Source organism: Aethalodelphis obliquidens, unplaced genomic scaffold, assembly GCF_003676395.1.
Source record: "Aethalodelphis obliquidens isolate GAN/ISIS:26980383/991018 unplaced genomic scaffold, ASM367639v1 scaffold25, whole genome shotgun sequence".
NCBI classification, from domain to species: Eukaryota; Metazoa; Chordata; class Mammalia; order Artiodactyla; family Delphinidae; genus Aethalodelphis; species Aethalodelphis obliquidens.
In genome coordinates, this window is record NW_020837969.1 from 13,067,422 (window position 1) to 13,086,830 (window position 19,409).

General features: G+C 43.0%; 1 protein-coding gene across 1 annotated transcript in view; it reads right to left on the reverse strand.

The window, feature by feature from the left end:
* ACSL1 (acyl-CoA synthetase long chain family member 1) overlaps positions 1–4,198 on the reverse strand; it is a 71,214-nt gene extending 67,016 nt beyond the window's left edge. The window contains exon 1 of the mRNA XM_027122622.1: positions 4,089–4,198. The gene's annotated coding sequence lies outside the window, so the exon portion shown is untranslated. The remainder of the gene's footprint in view (positions 1–4,088) is intronic.
* Between the last annotated feature and the right edge of the window lie 15,211 nt (positions 4,199–19,409).

Here is a 19,409-nt window from a genome sequence, read left to right on the forward strand (position 1 = left end):
CCCATCCTGTCCACTCAGCTGACACTGCCTTGCTCTGCAGTTGACAGCTGAGCCTGGAGGGAGAAACGAGCTCCTGCAGGAACTTTCTCTTTACTCTGGTTAACAAAAGAATAAATGGTACTCAGGGCATTTTGGCCTTACGTATATGGATATTTTTCCCACAACAAACCTGTGGGGAAAGTGCCAACTTCTACAGCGGCCAAATAAGTGTGCAAATGGACAGATAATACATTTATCAGAAGTCCCTCTAGAATGAGGAAATGGTGCAAAAGGCAGCCCACATTTCCTCCTGTGGTGCCCTAACTTCTTTTCACTTACCTTTCCAAAGCATGAAATCCTTATTTGAACAGCTTTTGACTAGAACACATGAACCCAAAAGTCCATTAAAACCATACACTAATAAAAATAATTTCCAAATCATTGTCAATTTCAACAATTTTAAAGCAGAACTTGCCCAAACTTAAAAAAAAGATATACTGAAATACATAAGAAGCTTGGTGAACTGCTCTGAAATAGACAGCTGTTCCTAAATATCCAACGATAGGGGAAAGGTGAGTAAATTATGGCGCATCCCGTAAACCATAGAAGGCAGTCACCTTCAAAACTCATTTTTTTCAATAGTATGTAACATGAAAAAAATTGTTCACGATATAACTTAGGTGATTAAAATTGATCAAAAGTTTTATCTTCTATTAAAAATATACACTTAAGCTTAAAAAAATCTGGAAAAATACCAAAAGGAAATACATGAAAATGTTACTAATATTCAATCTCTTGAAGAGAGGTTTTTGTTTTGGGGGGTTTTTTTTGGCCATACCATGCAGCTTGCAGGATCTCAGGACTGAACCCGGGCCACAGCAGTGAAAGCCCAGAATCCTAACCAGTAGGCCACCAGGGAACTCCCAGATTTATTTTTTATAGTTCACAAATTTTCTATAACAAGCATAGATTCCTATTACAACATTAAATGTATATATTATAAAAATGATGTCTTATTGTATACTGTATTTATATAAACATATAATTTTATTTATACATACAGATTTTCTGAGGCAAATAGTTTTGACTTAGATATTAGACAGCTTTCAAATTTTATTTAGAACTTGAAAACTACATGGAGGCACCAGGCCTGAAATCTTAGATTCTAGAGACAAGACGCTGGCCTCCAGCCACATGTATTCTTCTTCAGCAGGGAAACAGAGTCCTCACCCCCAGCTAAGTTTTTGGCCAAAGAAAGTGCCACCCCTCCAAGCCGGCCAAATTTCAGAGAAGGCTCTGTCATATTTCTCCTTCCCTCTTGATTCCACAAAAGTTATGACTAATAACTGTGTTGCCTCCAACACAGTTAAGAAATCCTAAATGTTAGGATGTGAGAAAGCAGAAAAATGAACCGAACTCAAATTATGTGACCCTTTTCTCTTGTCACTGTGGTACAAATTATGTATCACCTCGAGCTTACACAAACTAGGATTTCTTAAGAGCTGGCATTCAGCATTTTAGATGAGGAAAGGGTGAGGAAATGGCATGGAGTTGTGGACACAAGCACTGGTAAGTTTGCCTCTACCTTCTAGTTCATCACGTACAGCTATGACTTCGGGGCTTGTGCTTGTTTAAAAGCTCTCCAAAGCTCCTTTAAGTACTAGAACGTTGAAACTCAAACTCAACCCCTGGTACCTTCTCTGTTCCCTGAGACTTGGCCTCCAGGCAGGAGTGTCAAAGCAAAGTGACTCTAATGTGTTTGTCTGCACATCAAGTTGGACCGATAAGCTTCAATAAAAACTCTGGCATCTTTGATCTCCCTCCTGACTGGCCACGGCCTGTCAGACAGCAGAGCTTGAAGAGGACTTAGGATAACTACAGCTCTGAGCTGCCTTAAAGGATGTTCTTTTGTATTTTCTAAGACAGGGAGTCTAACACATTGCATCATCCAAACAATACTGTTCACAAAACGTGATTAATTCTGTCAACACTGACAGAATTTGGTTATAACAGATAGTAAATGCAAAAGAATAATGGACATAGGTGGCAAATTTGCACAATAAATTCAGCAACTGACCTTAAAAAATTATCTATTCCCCCAAGGTTACTGAGTATCACATCTAGAAATTACTACTATTCCTACAGTCTCCCTCTTTCCAGAAAAGTGAAACTTGAAGGGAGAGAGGAGAAATCCCCAGCTGTAATGACAAAACATGATCTTTCCCCAGGCCCTCCTCCAAACTTCCACAAGACAGCTACATCAAAAACCAAAGATGTAACCAGCCCTGGATATCAAGCAGGACACTGTGGCATGCGGTACACTGTCAGCTATTCCAAAGCTCAACCAGAAGCAGAGACAGTTATGAACACTTGACCTTTGTGATATAAACAGACACCTGTCTCTACCTGCCTTTGTCACAAGTATCTATCTCTTAAATGCCCCAAATTTAAAAGCCCAGAGATTCTTTTTAGTCAGGCTGCTCACAACGATAATAAAAATACTGCCAAACTATGCATAACAGAGACGGGAAGGAAATAGGTCAACATGCTTATAATTGTGAGAGAAGGGCGATTTAATAAAAGCCTTTTCATTCTACAGCAAATGCAGAAAACAGAAATCTGTAACACATGGTCTATGATGCATCTATCTTATTTTAAGTGGGGGAGGGAGGTATGAAGTGTGCTACTCTTCAGGGTTTGCTTTTTCTAGTCACAGAATTTTAGCTGTGAAAGACTTTGGTCTAATGCAGTCTTTTCCAAATGAGGAGTCAAGTTTCATACTAGGAAGGGATTCTCCCAGTTGAGTCAGAATAAGAAAAAAAGTCTCCCAGGACTGGCTCTACCCTGATGGCAAGCGAAGGTGAAAGTCCCACCTTCTCAAGCCCACCCAACCAGACTGTCAACTCAGACTTTAAGTTTTAAGCCAATCTAACCTGCCACCTCCATCTGAAAACTGCATCAAACCAGAGGTTTTGACTGGCTTTTTGTTTGTTAAGTGTTAAGCAAATAATTGTTTACACTGAGATAATCACAGGTGAAATCTGTGTCAGAAACTGAAATTTAACCAGTTTCTCTTATGCTAAGCAAAGGTCAAAAATAAAAGTAAGAATATTAACAGTTAGGGCACTCTGTATATTCCTGCATCAACAAGAAGCTTAAAAGTCTGAACTTTCAAAGGCAAGGGCACTTTTATAACGGTCTTAGTTAAGCTCCATAACCTTGAAAGTGAGTGGGGTGGGGAAGGAGTCTGGTCTCTCGGTTCTCGTGCACGTGTTCATTCAAGTCACCGTCTAGGCTACACGGTAATAGATAACATGATTTTTGCTTCCTAATTTCAAAACATGCCAGGCTCTTTGTTCATTCAAGTCACCGTCTAGGCTACAAGGTAATAGATAACATGATTTTTGCTTCCTAATTTCAAAACATGCCAGGCTCTTTAAATGACTCCATCACGGCCATGTGCAGCGGATATGGGCACTCCTCTGCAAGCACCGCGAGAATTTCCACATGGTGGCAACAGACTTTTGATGCTGCCTTTGACCCTCCCGCGGGCGCTGCGCGCAGGGGCCACCGTCACGCCGAGGCTGGGAGACCGCCTGCTCCGATGCTTCCACGCGCGGTCCGAGAGCGCCTGAAACCCCGCCACGGGGGCAGGAAGGAGGCCGCGGCCCAGAGAGCACCGTCACGGCCCCGCCGGATCATCGCCTGGTATCTGCAGCTCCGGGTCCGGCTTCCCGCCGGGCCGGTCCCCGCCGCCACACAAACAAGGACCCGGTCCGGCGGCGCGCGTCACACGCACCACGCCGTGCACCAGCCCCAAACCCGCGCCGCCCGAGGGGAGCTGCGGGCCGGCATCCCCGGCTCCGGCACGGGAAGCTGCGGCGGCTAGGGCGGCCCGGAGGCCTCCGCTGCGGCGGGAACCCGAGGAGCTGCGCGGCAGAGGCCGGAAAAGCGGAACGTCCCTGCGAGCCGAGGCCCTGTTCGCGTGCCTCCGCTGCGGCCGCAACCTCCTGGGCTCGGGCCGGCAGGGCAGCCTCAGCCCCGCGCCCCGCCGAGACGCCGGCGCCGCAGCGGGCATGGATGCGGCTCCCCGCGGCAGGAGCACTCACCTCCTCCACAGGCTCGGCCGTGCACCGCCGGCTGTCACCGCAGCCCACTGCTGACCCCGAGCCGACTTCGGATCCTATTTAAGGGGGCCGCCGCCACTGCGTGGCTGGCTACGCCCCACGCCCCGCCGCCTTGGAGCCAGGCTGCGGCGGGTGCTCGTGCCGCGCCCGCCCCGCCCTCAGGCCCCGCCCCGCCCCGCCCGCCGCGTGCTCGCCTTCCCGTCTGGTCGCGCGCATGCCGGGAGGGCATGGAGTGTCCCAGGGCACACGTATCTCTAGTCATCCGAACTGCCGTGGATTTCGTAATGAGTCCGAGGAAGGGCAAGGGGTAAATTGTGGTGGCTCAGCCCGGAAGGCTGCGGTGCTGCGGCGGCCGGGAAACGCCGTTTTGCGTCTTCCACCCGCAACCGCGTGCCCCGCTGACTCCTTGGCGGGAGGGGGCTTTTGCAGGGAGGGGCCCTGGGGGCCCGAGGACTTTCCTTTCCTATTTTCGTTGGCAGCGACGTGCGTAACCCCTTTTAACCTGATTTCACTACAGCCCCCACATAAGAGTTTCGCCACACTCCCTGGCTGGGAAGGCTCTCGTCTGGATTTCTGCAGAGCCCTGGACATGAAGCAACCCGGACAGATGAGCCCAGGTATAGGTGGAGCAGAGCGCATGCTCGACATCGCTCAAGGGCGGTGTTCACCTGACAATTCTTGTGGCCTGTCCACTGCTCAGTCCTGTCTGTGCTATTTTGAGGACTTCTGTCTGCGAGCATGCAATGCCGATTTGGGGCTTTCAGAAGCCAACGCAATTTTTTTCAGGCTCGGAGCCCAAATGTTATTTTTCCTCTTAGCACCTGTGGCCTGCCAGTATCCTTAACCTCTAATACCGGTGGTCCCAGTTACAGTGGCGCTTGTACCCCGCAGTGCGTGGAGGGCACTTATCTAGTACTGCTTGGAATTGGAGGCAGGAGAAGAATTATTGTTGTAATAAACACCTCTAATAATGACAGATAACTTTTACTGAAACATTTCACACACATTATTTTATTGAATCTTCATCATGACCCTATGAGGTGGGTGCAGTCATTATTCCCTTTTAGATTCAGAAACTGAGGCCCAGAGAGGTTGAATGCTAGTGAGGGCAAAAGTCACTGGGAACTCAGGCAGTCGGCCTCCAGAGCACGTCCATAATAGTCAGGCCGTGCAAGTGTACTTGTACTTAACATTCTGGTGAACTTGTGCTCACGGAGACCTCAAAGCGGACTGCAGCTGACTCCACGATAATCTCCTAAGGACTTCCCCCTGGGCTTCTCTCACTGCTCCAGAAGCTGATGGTGAGGCAGCCCACACCCCGGTGGCCTCTATAACAGCTCACTTCTCCTAGGCCCCCTTCTCATCTAGATCTGCTAGATCTTGACTCTCCACTTAAAAGAAAAAAATGGACTCCACTTTCGTTTGTATGGGTTTCCACTTGCTAATCCTGGATTTAGATCTCTGCCTGTGTCTCCTTCTCCGCACCCATAATTTCATCATTTCAGCCCCTCCTTTGCCCCCTGACTTCTCCTGCCGGTCCTTCAGCCCCGGTGCCTCCTCAGATGCTTCCCAAGGTCTGTGGTGCATTAGTTTGCTGGGGCAACCATAACTAAGTGCCACAAACTGGGTGTCTTAAGCAACAGAAAAGTATCGTCTTACAGTTCTGGAGGCTAGATGTTCAAAATCAAGGTGAGAGCAGAGTTGGTTCCCTCTGAAGGCTGTGTGGGGAGACTCTGTTCCAGGCCTCTCTCTAGAGCCGTCCTCTCCCTATGTCTCTTTGTGTGGCTCTCCCTCCATATGTGCCTGTGTCCAGATTTCTCCATATAAGGACACCAGTCCAACTGGATTAGGGTCCACAATAATGACCCCACTTTAACATGATTACCTCTGTAAAGACTCTATCTCCAGATAAGGTCACATTCTGAGGTCCTAGGGGTTAATACTTCAACGTATAAATGGGGGGCCCCTCAATTCCACCCATAACATGTCACAGTTGTCATTGGCTGCCTCCTCTTATCCCTTCCCTCTCCAGGGACACTTTTCTCCTAATGAGCATGCCTGTCCCTGGGTTCTAGCCCTTAATTCAGGCTCTAGACCGGGACCGGCACACAACCGGGGATTGCATCTCGATTCCTAGCCCGCTGGCAGAAGCTACTCTGTGACGCTGGGAAGCAACTTCACTCCCCAGAAGTCCAGGTTTCCCCTCAGGAATTAAGGGGGCTAGAAGAAATAATTTCTCAGGTCCTTTTCGGCACTAACACTTCTTTTTAACATCTTGATTGGAGTATAATTGCTTTACAATGTTGTATTAGTTTCTGCTGTATAACAAAGTGAATCAGCTATACATATACATATATCCCCATATCCCCTCCCTCTTGCATCTCCCTCCCACCCTCCCTATCCCACTCTTCTAGGTGGTCACAAAGACTTTTTAAAAAGCCTTTGCTCTGTAATCATTTCAAAAACTTTCACAGTTTATGGGGTTGTCCTGTGACCATCAGATATAGACATGATGGGTGGCAGTATTGCACAGAAGTTGAGAACACAGGCTTTGGGATTGGGCCAACCTGCATAAAGCCCCATTCCATCCTCTGTAAAACGAGATTAAGAGTACGGACCTTAGAAGGGTGTCACAAGGACTGCCATCCTCTGGCCTCAGTCTTCTCATTAAATGAAAGTTCCAGACTCCACAGCTGGGGGTTCCATTTTGTGACTCGCGTAGAAGTAGGAATCCAGTCTCAAACCTCTTTTCTACTTTATTTCTTCCAAAAGAATCTCTACCTGAGCGACCAAGAGCCAACTGGATGTTTCAGTGCAACGAATTTCCTAACAGAAGCTTGAGTCTTCTCAGTTGTTCTCACCCCCATTACATTTTGACTTGATTAGAATTTTGTGGCTAATTCCAGCTAGATCTAAATCTACATCAATCTTCTAGAGAAGCTAAAGTGAGTCAAAGTCATCCTTTGGAGACAAGCTGAGGGGCAGGTTGACAATGGCCTTGTCTCCAAAGCCCTCACTTGCAGTTGCCCCCTGTGAAGTTGTGATGATTATTAATCGTCTACATCTGTTGCTTTTGAGCATGGTCCTCTGAACTAAGCCACATCAGTTAATAATGGCTGGATTGTAAAGCAACTATATTCCAATAAAAATTTTTTTTAAATGTATGAACAATTTAAAAAAAATGGCTGGGACTTCCCTGGTGGTCCAGTGGGTAAGACTATGCGCTCCCAATGCAGGGGGCCCAGGATTGATCCCTGGTCGGGGAACTACATCTCGCATGCATGCCACAACTAAGAGTTTGTATGCCGCAACTAAAAAATCCCGCATGCCGCAATGAAGATCCTGCGTGATGCAACTAAGACCCGGCACAGCTAAAATAAATAAAGTAAGTAATAATGGCCAATGTGCTTTTACTTCCAGACCTTGGGAGGTGGATGGTTAAAGAAAGGGTTGGCATCAGTAGACATCTACGTTAGACATATAACCGTCTCCCCCATGAAACTGTAAGTGTCTGGAGAGCAGGCACTGTATCCTATTTTCATAAACCACCACCACCCCACACGCCTATGCAAGTCCTAGCATGCTATTTACACACAGTACGTACTCAGTTGTTGAACTGGACATACTTTTCTAACTATTCACACATGATCAAACAAGCATGGATCCAGGTTTTGTGGAACTGGAAGTTTATGTAATTTAGGGGGCCTCATTAAGAAAATTACAAAGTTGAATACAAAAGAGAAAGTTTCAATAGATTGAAACAAGAAATAAAAATAAATTTCAAATTTTAAAACTTTATAACACCATACACTTCACAAAAACTAGGAGAAATCTAAACATTTTATCAATTTTTTCCGACCTCTATAATAAGTTTTTACCCCTACCATTTTGGCTGCATACTCATTAATTGCTTCTTTATATGAGATTTTTTAAAAGTTTATTTATTTAAAATAATCTCTATTTTTAAAAATACTTATTTATTTATGTCTGCGTTGGGTCTTCGTTGCTGCACGCAGGCTTTTTCTAGTTGTGGTGAGCGGGGGCTACTCTTCATTGCGGTGCGTGGGCTTCTCATTGCGGTGGCTTCTCTTGTTGCAGAGCACAGGCTCTAGGCACACAGACTTCAGTAGTTGTGGCATATGGGCTCAGTAGTTGTGGCTCGCGGACTCTAGAGCACAGGCTCAATAGTTGTGGCGCATGGGCTTAGTTGCTCCGTGGCATGTGGGATCTTCCTGGACCAGGGCTCAAATCTGTGTCCCCTGCATTGGCAGGCAGATTCTTAACCACTGCACCACCAGGGAAGTCCTAAAATTTATTTTTTAGAACAGTTTTAGATTTACAGAAAAATTGCAGAATTTCCATAAACCCCACACCCAATTTCTGCTATTATTAATATCTAACATTAGTATGGTATATTTGCTTTTAGTTTTCGCTTTCTTTTCTTTAATTTTTTTATTCTTGAATTTTATTTTTTATGCAGCAGGTTCTTATTAGTTATCTATTTCATACATATTAGTGTATATATGTCCATCCCAATCTCCCAGTTCATCCCACCCCGCCCCCCGCTCTCCTCCTTGGTGTCCATACGTTTGTTCTCTACATCTGTGCCTCTGTTTCTGCCTTGCAAATCGGTTCATCTGTATCATTTTTCTAGATTCCACATATATGTGTTAATATACGATATTTGTTTTTCTCCTTCTGACTTACTTTACTCTGTATGACAGTCTCTAGGTCCATACACTTCTCTACAAATGACCCAGTTTTGTTCTTTTTATGGCTGAGTAATATTCCATTGTATATATGTACCACATCTTCTTTATCCATTCGTCTGTCGATGGGCATTTAGGTTGCTGCCATGACCTGGCTATTGTGAATACTGCTGCAATGAACATTGGGGTGCATGTGTCTCTTTTTTTTTAATTTAATTTTATTTATTTTTTTATACAGCAGGTTCTTATTAGTTATCTCTCTTTTCTTTTTTACTGTTTTTATCTTCATTTTTTAAAAAAAATATTTATTTATTTATTTATTGAATTTTAGAATTTTATTTATCTTTTTATACAGCAGGTTCTCATTAGTTATCCATTTTATACATATTAGAGTATATATGTCAATTCCAATCTCCCAATTCATCACACACACACACACCCCGCCAGTTTCCCCCCTTGGTGTCCATCTATTTGTTCTCTACATGTGTCTCTGTTTCTGCCCTGCGAACTGGTTCATCTGTACCATTTTTCTAGATTCCACATATATGTGTTAATATACGATATTTGTTATTCTCTTTCTGACTTACTTCACTCTGTATGACAGTCTCTAGATCCATCCACGTCTCGACAAATGACCGAATTTCGTTCCTTTTTACGGCTGAGTAATATTCCATTGTATATATGCACCACATCTTCTTTATCCATTCGTCTGTCGATGGGCATTTAGGTTGCTTCCATGACCTGGCTATTGTAAATAGTGCTGCAATGACCACTGGGGTGCATGTGTCTTTTTGAATTATCGTTTTCTCTGGGTATATGCCCAGTAGTGGGATTGCTGGGTCATATGGTAATTCTATTTTTAGTTTTATAAGGAACCTCCATGCTGTTCTCCATAGTGGCTGTATCAATTTACATTCCCACCAACAGTGCAGGAAGATTCCCTTTTCTCCACACCCTCTCCAGCATTTGTTGTTTGTAGATTTTCTGATGATGCCCATTCTAACTGGCATGAGGTGATACCTAATTGTAGTTTTGATTTGCATTTCTCTAATAATTAGTGATATTCAGCAGCTTTTCATGTGCCTCTTGGCCATCTGTATGTCTTTGGAGAAATGTCTATTTAGGTCTTCTGCCCATTTTTTGATTGGGATTTTTGTTTTTTTAATATTGAGCTGTATGAGCTGTTTACATATTTTGGAGATTAATCCTTTGTTGATTCATTTACAAATATTTTCACCCATTCTAAGGGTTGTCTTTTTGACTTATTTATAGTTTCCTTTGCTTTGCAAAAGCTTTTAGGTATCTTTAGGTCCCATTTGTTTATTTTTGTTTTTACTTCCATTACTCTAGGAGATGGGTCAAAAAAGATCTTGCTGTGATTTATGTCAAAGAGTGTTCTTCCTGTTTTCCTCTAAGAGTTTTATACTGTCCGGTCTTACATTTAGGTCTTGAATCCATTTTGAGTTTATTTTTGTGTATGGTGTTAGGGAGTGTTCTAATTTCATTCTTTTACAGGTAGCTGTCCAGTTTTCCTGGCACCACTTATTGAAGAGACTGTCTTTTCTCCATTGTATACCCTTAGCTCCTTTGTCATAGATTAGTTGACCATAGGTGCGTATATTGAAGAACCTTGCATCCCTTGGATAAATCCCACTTGATCAAGGTGTATGATCCTTTTAATGTGTTGCTGGATTCTGTTTGCTAGTATTTTGTTGAGGATTTTTGCATCTATATTCATCAGTGACATTGGACTGTAATTTTCTTTTTTTGTAGTATCTTTGTCTGGTTTCGGTATCAGGGTGATGGTGGCCTCATAGAATGAGTTTGGGAGTATTCCTTCCTCCTCAATTTTTTGGAAGAGTTTGAGAAGCATGGGTGTCAGCTCTTCTCTAAATGTTTGACAGAATACACCTGTGAAGCCATCTGGTCCTGGATTTTTGTTTGTTGGAAGATTTTTAATCACAGTTTCAATTTCATCACTTGTGAGTGGTCTGTTCATATTTTCTATTTCTTCCTACTTCAGTCTTGGAAGATTTTACCTTTCTAAGAATTTGTCCATTTCTTCCAGGCTGTCAGTTTTATTGGCATAGTGTTGCTTGTAGTAGTCTCTTATGATGCTTTGTATTTCTGTGGTGTCCGTTGTAACTTCTCCTTTTTCATTTCTAAATTTATTGACTTGAGTTCTCTCCCTCTCTTCCTGATGAGTCTGGCTAAAGCTTTATCAACTTTATCTTCTCAAAGAACCAGCTTTTAGTTTAATTGATCTTTGCTATTGTTTTCTTTGTTTCTATTTCATTTATTTCTGCTCCGATATTTGTGATTTCTTTCCTTCTATTAACTTTGGGTTTTGTTTGTTCTTCTTTCTCTAGTTCCTTTAGGTGTTAGATTAGATAGTTTACTTGAGGTTTTTCTTGTTTCTTGAGGTAGGATTGTATTGCTATAAACTTCCCTCTTAGAACTGCTTTTGCTGCATCTCATAGGTTTTGGATGGTCGTGTTTTCATTGTCATTTGTCTCTAGGTAGTTTTTGATTTCCTCTTTGATTTCTTCAGTGATCTCTTGGTTATTTAGTAATGTATTGTTTAGCCTCCATGTGTTTGTGTTTTTTACGTTTTTTTCCCTGTAATTTATTTCTAATCTCATAGCGTTGTGGTTGGAAAAGATACTTGAAATGATTTCAATTTTCTTAAATTTACCAAGGCTTGATTTGTGACCCAAGATGTGATCTATCCTGGAGAATGTTCCATGTGCACTTGGGAAGAAAGTGTAATCTGCTGTTTGGGGATGGAATGTTGCATAAATATCAATTAAATCTATCTGGTCTATTGTGTCATTTAAAGCTTTTGTTTCCTTATTAATTTTCTGTATGGATGATCTGTCCATTGGTGTAAGCGAGGTGTTAAAATCCCCCACGATTATTGTGATACTGTCGATTTCCTCTTTTATAGCTGTTAGCATTTGCCTTATGTGTTGAGGTGCTCCTATGTTGGGTGCATATATATTTACAATTGTTATATCTTCTTCTTGGATTGATCCCTTGATCATTATGTAGTGTCCTTCCTTGTCTCTTGTAACACCCTTTATTTTAAAGTCTATTCTATCTGATACGAGTATTGCTACTCCAGCTTTCTTTTGACTTCCATTTGCATGGAATATCTTTTTGCATCCCCCACTTTCAGTCTGTATGTGTCCCTAGGTCTGAAGTGGGTCTCTTGTAGACAGCATATATATGGGTCTTATTGTTGTACCCATTCAGTGAGCCTGTGTCTTTTGGTTGAAGCATTGAATCCATTGACATTTAAGGTAATTATTGATATGTGTGTTCTGAATTACCATTTTCTGAATTGTTCTGGGTTTGTTTTTGTAGGTCCTTTTCTTCTCTTGTGTTTCCCACTTAGAGAAGTTCCTTTAGCATTTGTTGTAGAGCTAGTTTGGTGGTGCTGAATTCTCTTAGCTTTTGCTTGTCTGGAAAGCTTTTGATTTCTCCGTCAAAACTGAATGAGACCCTTGCTGGGTAATCTTGGTTATAGGTTCTTCCCTTTCATCACTTTAAATATATTGTGCCACTCCCTTCTGGCTTGTAGAGTTTCTGCTGAGAAAGCAGCTGTTAACCTTATGGGAGTTCCCTTGTATGTTATTTGTCATTTTTCCCTTGTTGCTTTTAATAATTTTTCTTTGTCTTTAATTTTTGTCAGTTTGATTACTATGTGTCTTGGCGTGTTCCTCCTTGGGTTTATCCTGCCTGGGACCCTCTGCGCTTCCCGGACTTGGGTGGCTATTTCCTTTCCCATGTTAGGGAATTTTTTGACCATAATCTCTTCAAATATTTTCTCGGGTTCTTTCTCTTTTTCTTCTCCTTCTGGGACCCCTATAATGCGAATGTTAGTGCATTTAATGTTGTCCCAGAGGTCTCTTAGGCTGCCTTCATTTCTTTTCATTCTCTTTTATTTATTCTATTCCTTGGCAGTGATTTCCACCATTCTGTCTTCCAGGTCACTTATCTGTTCTTCTGCCTCAGTTATTCTGCTATTGATTCCTTCTAGTGTAGTTTTCATTTCAGTTATTGTATTGTTCATCTCTGTTTGTTTGTTCTTTAATTCTTCTAGGTCTTTGTTAAACATTTCTTGCAACTTCTCGATCTTTGCCTCCATTCTTTTTCTGAGGTCCTGGATCATCTTCACTATCATTATTCTGAATTCTGTTTCTGGAAGGTTGCCTATCTCCACTTCATTTAGTTGTTTTTCTGGGATTTTATCTTGTTCCTTCATTTGGTACATCGTCCTCTGCCTTTTCATTTTGTCTATGTTTCTGTGAATGTGGTTTTTGTTCCACAGGCTGCCCGATTGTAGTTCTTCTTGCTTCTGCTGTCTGCCCTCTGGTGGATTAGGCTATCTAAGAGGCTTGTGTAAGTTTCCTGATGGGAGGGACTGTTGGTAGGTAGAGCTCTGATGGGCAGAGCTTAGTAAAACTTTAATTCACTTGTCTAGTGATGGGTAGGGCTGAGTTCCCTCCCTGTTTGTTGTTTGGCCTGAGGTGACCCAGCACTGTAGCCTGCAGGCCCTTTTGTGGAGCTAATGGCAGACTCTGGGAAGGCTCATACCAAGGAGTACTTCCCAGAACTTCTGCTGCCAGTGTCCTTGTCCTCATGTTAAGCCACAGCTGGCCCCTGCCTCTCTGGGAGACCCTCCAACACTAGCAGGTAGGTCTGGTTAAGTCTCCCCTGGGGTCACTGCTCCTTCCCCTTGGTCCCGATCCACACACTACTTTGTGTGTGCCCTTCAAGAGTAGAGTCCCTGTTTCCCCAAGTCCTGTCGAAGTCCTGCAATCAAATCCCACTAGCCTTCCATGTCTGATTCTCTGGGAATTCCTCCTCCTGTTGCCAGGCCCCCAGGTTGGGATGCCTGACGTGGGGCTCAGAACCTTCACTCCACTGGGTGGACTTCTGTGGTATAAGTGTTCTCCAGTTTGTGAGTGACCCACCCAGCAGTTATGGAATTTGATTTTATTGTGATTGTGCCCCTCCTACCCTCTCATTGGGGCGTCTCCTTTGTCTTTGGATGTGGGGTATCTTTTTTGGTGAGTTCCAGTGTCTTCCTGTTGATGATTGTTCAGCAGTTTGTTGTGATTCTGGTGCTCTCGCAAGAGGGAGTGAGCACATGTCCTTCTGCTCTGCCATCTTGTTTTAATGAATTAAAACAAGATGTTTGTTTTAATGAATTTTTTTTTGGCCATGCCAGGTCTTAGTTGTAGCACGTAGGATCTTTGTTGCGGGGTGCAGGATCTTTAGTTGTAGCGCATGGGATCTTTTATTTGCAGCATGTGAGATCTAGCTCCCCAACCAAGGATCAAACCTGGGCCCCCTGCATTGGGATTGTGGAGTCTTAACCACTGGACCACCAGAGAAGTCCCCAGTATGGTACATTTGTTAACATTAATGAGCCACCATTGATACTTTTTTATAACTAAAGTTTATACTTCATTCAGATTCCCTTATTTTTTACCTAATGTCCTTTTCCTGTTCCTGACCAGACACTATACTACATTTTGTGGTTGTATCTCCTTAGACTCCTCTTGGCTGTGACAGTTTCTCAGACGATCCTTGTTTTTGACCTTGACAGTTTTGAGAAATACTGGTTATTTTATTTTGTAAAATGTCCTTCTATTGGGATTTGTCCGGGTTTTTCTCACAATAAGTATGGATTTTGGGGAAGGAAGACCACATATGATATTTTTATTATATAATTTTCTACAGAGAGAATAGAAGGAAAGTTCATTCTTTTCCTTCAGCATGGTTGATGGAATTTTTTTTTAATGATAGCTTTGATTAGCTGTTGATGAGAACCAGATCCAGTGCTTTCCATTTTAAAGAAACGCTGATCAGAAGAATTTTCAGTAGTATAGCTTCTGGCTATGTACCTTTCACCCTGTGTTTCTCTTTCATTGCCCAAATACTTCCAGATGCCTTAGGACAGGTTGATAAGGAAATATGAGCACTGGCCCTGAGATTTTCTGCCAGGATACTGCGTGAGTTGGCAGAGAGAATAGTCCTGAAGGCTTTCTTACACTTTGAGGTTATGAATATGCGTGCAAGCGACTGAACATCCCATATATATCTCCCCAAACCCACAGTAATATATGCCCAACTCCAGTTCCCCTTAGCTGGGTGCCAAAAACGACCTGACCACTTCAGCACTGCCAAGGGAGGGGTGGTGACAGAGGGGACTTGGAGTAGAGAATGGCAACAGTGTTAACTGATTGCAGTTAAATTATCTTACTTTTGCAAATTTTGCAGAAACATTGAACTATGTGAACATGTTGCTAGAGCCCTTTCCAGGTCTTACAAGGGGCTCCTGTAAGGAAGGGACCTGAAAATTAAGCTACGTTAGCTTCACAGTTGGCAGGACTTTTTGCAGAGCTACCGTGCTACTGGTCAGATTTGCTAGTGCAGCTCTCTTGTGCTTCCAGCAATAGGGAGGGAGGATATTTCTCCAAACTGACACTGTTCTGGAGCTACTGATGATTATCACATGGTCTTTAGTTGCCCTAATGAAGCCATAGTCCTCCCGTCTCCCACATCCCTTTTATTTTTTAAATGCACTTGGACCACCGACTCTGTTAACTTTATGAGGGAGAGCTAGACCACAGCTGCGCAGGCAGTGACTTCTCTGGGTTTGCCCCTCTTCCTCCTGGGTGAGGGTCCACCAGCTCTCCTAGAGGCGCTCTCCAGGCCCTCTCCTGGCTTTTCAGGGCTGCCCCAACACAGAGCTGTTGGATGAGGACAGGACTTCCAGACTCTATCCGGCACTCCCACAACACTAGACTTTCTGTTTCTTGAGGTGGGATGAAGATTGTTTTTTAGTCCATCAAATAGAAATTGTAAGAACCCCAATCTTCCAATTCAACTGGCTTCTCATTGTCAACCAATGAAATTCAAACTCTTTATCAGAACTTGTGAGACGCCCTTCATAAGATGCTGGTTGCTTTTCTCACCAGCCAGCTCTCTGGCCACTCCCCTCTCCAGCTGCGTGGAACTACTTGCAGGTTAAGAGCTAAAGTTTTGGAGTCAGACCATTTGAATTCAAATTCCACAATTTGCTGGTTGCAGACCTAGGGCAAAAACCCCTCTGGACCCTAGCTTTCTCATCTGCCAAATGAGTATAGTACTGTATTTTGTCCAATCTAAATCAAAATCAATTGTAAGATGCACCATTACTTTATGTACCCCTGAAAAAGAAAAAAAAAATGTTGCGCATTATAACTGCAAGACATCATCTGTTGGGTGATGCATCCTATATTGATTAGCTTTTATAGCAAATCACCTTAAAACTAAGTGGCTTAAAACAATGATCGTTTATTAGCTTATGATTCTGTGGGCTGGCACTTGGGCCAGGTTCAGCTAGTCAGTTCCTCTGTTAGTCTCTCTTGGGCTCTCTCCTGCAGCTGGTCAGCTGGTGGATAAACTGGGGCCAGATGGTCCAGGGATGGCCTCGCTCACATGTTTGATGGTTGTCAGGCTATTTGCTGGGGTCCTTTAGTTTTCTTCCACACGGCCACTTCAGTTAGCTAGTTCAAGCATGTTCAATCGGTGGTCTCAAGGCTGTAACTCAACAAAGGGGACAAGCCCCAATGTACAATTGCTTTTCAAACCTCTGCTTGCATCATGTTTGCTGCTCTTCCATTGGCCAAAGCAAGCCACGTGACCACGTCAAGAATCCATGTGGGAAGGAACTACCCAAGGACATGGATACAAGGAGGGGAACCGTGGTGGCCATTTTGCAAACTATGTACCTCACATCCTGATTCTAGAGATGTAAAAATTAAAAAATAAAATCTGGAAAATTATGCAGCTAAGAATACACAAAATATAGTAATAGTGATGGACTAGACTTGTTATGGTGATAACTAGACTTATTATGGTGATCATTTTGCAATATATACATATCAAATAATTATCTTGTACATCTGAAACCAATATAATGTTATATGTCAATTATGTCTCAATTTAAGAACATAAGGGAGAGAAGAAATATATTTGCTAAAGGGAACATAGAGTTTAAGAATATTTATTTTGTCTGTAGCTTTAACTTATAAAGGTGGGAGAAATTAGAGCATGTGTAAACCTACAAGCTTTGAGTCAGAAGCCAGCAAAATGGAAGAGATTGAAAATAAAATGGGAACAGGGATTATTGGTGGAGTCCGACCTCAATGTTGGAAGAGATGGGAGGGAAATGTTTTTGAAAACAGGTAAAGCTGCTAGCAGAGGAAAAGACCTTTTTCTGGGACTGGAGGGAAAGAAGTACAAGAGGATACAGGTAAAGTTGGAAGATATTAGAGTTGAAGGAGAAAGGAATCCCACCCTTTACTCTTATGACTAAAGTAAGTCAAATATTCTCCATTCTAAACAGTAGATACTTACAAAGCCTTCCCCCTCAGCCCCCATTTCCTTCAGAGATTACAATCCTGCAGTCCTTTTGTTTTCACAGAAGAAATAATGCTCTTGCAGGAAAAATAATGCTTCTGTGGGTTTTTGCCAAGGAAATAGTTCCTTGATCAACCTGAAAGCATGTAGGACTGCCCAGTTCAACAGAAGACAATGGTACACACAGCTTCCCCTAAGGAGTGTCTGCTCTGGAGCATTCCTGGCAGGTCCACCATTTGAGCCCTCCAGCTGTACATAAACTTCACTGAGTCTGCACAATTTATAGAATTAAAGCTCCCAATTCATAGCCACTACTGCTCTGACAAACCACAAATTCCTGGAATGTCACTTTAAACAGTTTAGGGTGACGAGATGAAATATATCACCAAGAGAGCTCCTTTCAAGGTATTTAAGTATGAATCACAGTCCTGTCTTCCATACATGGTACTCTCTTTTCGCTCAATAATCACTCAGCCAACCTAATAGAGGAATACTTAAGCCAATATTTTTGAAAATGTGTTTTCTGCTTATTAGAAGAAAACTATAATTTCTGAAGGAAAGAAAATCCTATATCTGATTCCTGAATAAACACTGGGAGAGATATGGATAGATAGGTAGATGATGCTTATAGATAAATAGATACAGATGGACGGATGGATGGGTGGATAGATGTGTCTGGAGTATGGTAGGCTCTTTTGGGGCTGTGTGTCACCTTCTATCCAAGAAAGGACCATTACATTAAAAAAGGGGTGTCTCTCATGACATATGTCACAGAGTGCTTGGCACCAAGTGAACACTCTATAATTACTAGTATTTTTGCTTCTCTTTGGAAAGCCTTTGTATCTATTCCTCTTTCTACCTACAACCCCTTAAATTCTTATTTATCCTCCAAAACCTAACTGAGGCACCACTTTCTCCAGGACACGTGCACACGTGCACACACACACGTTTCTTGTTCCCAGAGCTGTGCTACCCTGCACTTCAGACGCAGGGCCTTTGTTGTGGCCTGGCTTTGAGCTCCTTGACAGCGCATACGCGGCGTCTAGACATCTTCCAGCCCCGTGCCAATGCAGTGCCTGGCACTTGATACGCGTTTATTTAATTGAGCCGACAGGTCACCTCCGGTAGAACTGCTTCTCATTCCCTTGGGTATAATCCTTCCTTCCTCTGGAGGTGCTCCCACAGCTCTTTATAATGTTTCTGGTATAGGACTTGTCACATTCAATTGTGATCACTTGTTTGTGCAACATGCACACATATAGACTGTGCCTTGTTCACCTTTATATGACACAGAGCTCATAGCACCAAGCCTGGTGGTAGCAGTGAATTATCTACAGACACCTGTTAAATGAATAATAACAGTGTTTCAAATCTCCATTCCTCTTATACTCAGGAAGGCAGATGGCAGGAACTGGCCTGGGTTAGGTAAGCCTGGAGTAGGCCTGGGGAGACCAAGTTTCCAGTTCTGGCTTTTTCACCAATTAACTGTGTGATTTGGCTTCCAACCTGGGCTTTACCTGTCTGGGCCTCGTTGGTGTCATCTTAAAATGCTTTGAACAGGTAACATAATTCTAATGTGGTCCATTCTACCTTTAAAGTTCTAGGACTTAGTTTAAAGGTACATTGGAGGATGCACATAAAAGGCCTTAGGGGACTTCCCTGGTGGTCCAGTGGTTAAGACTCCGCGCTCCCAATGCAGGGGGCACGGGCTTGATCCCTGGTCCTGGGAACTAAGATCCCACGTGCTGAGCAGTGCAGCCAAAAAATAAAGTTAAAAAAAAAAATCCTTCTGTTTTAGGAAAAAGGTACTTAAACTACTTATTTATTTATTCAACAGATATTTATTAAGTGTTTTCTATGTGTCAGGCACTGCTCAAGGTAGGCTTCAGGGAAATAGCAGTGAACAAGAAAAGTCCTCACCACCGTATGAGAGCTTACATTCTAACAGGGAGGGGGCCAACAGTAAAGAAACAACTCTAACAATGTAAGGTGGCGATACATGCTATTAAGAAAATTAAAACGATAGAAAAATAAAAGTTGGGATTGAGAGTGACAGAAGGAGAGAGGCACTCCCTACATAGGCTGGGAGGGAAGGCTTCTAGAGGAAGTGAAAGAGCTTTTTGAGCAGAGGTTTAAACGAAGGAAGGGATTGAGTCCCATGAAAACAGGTGGGGAG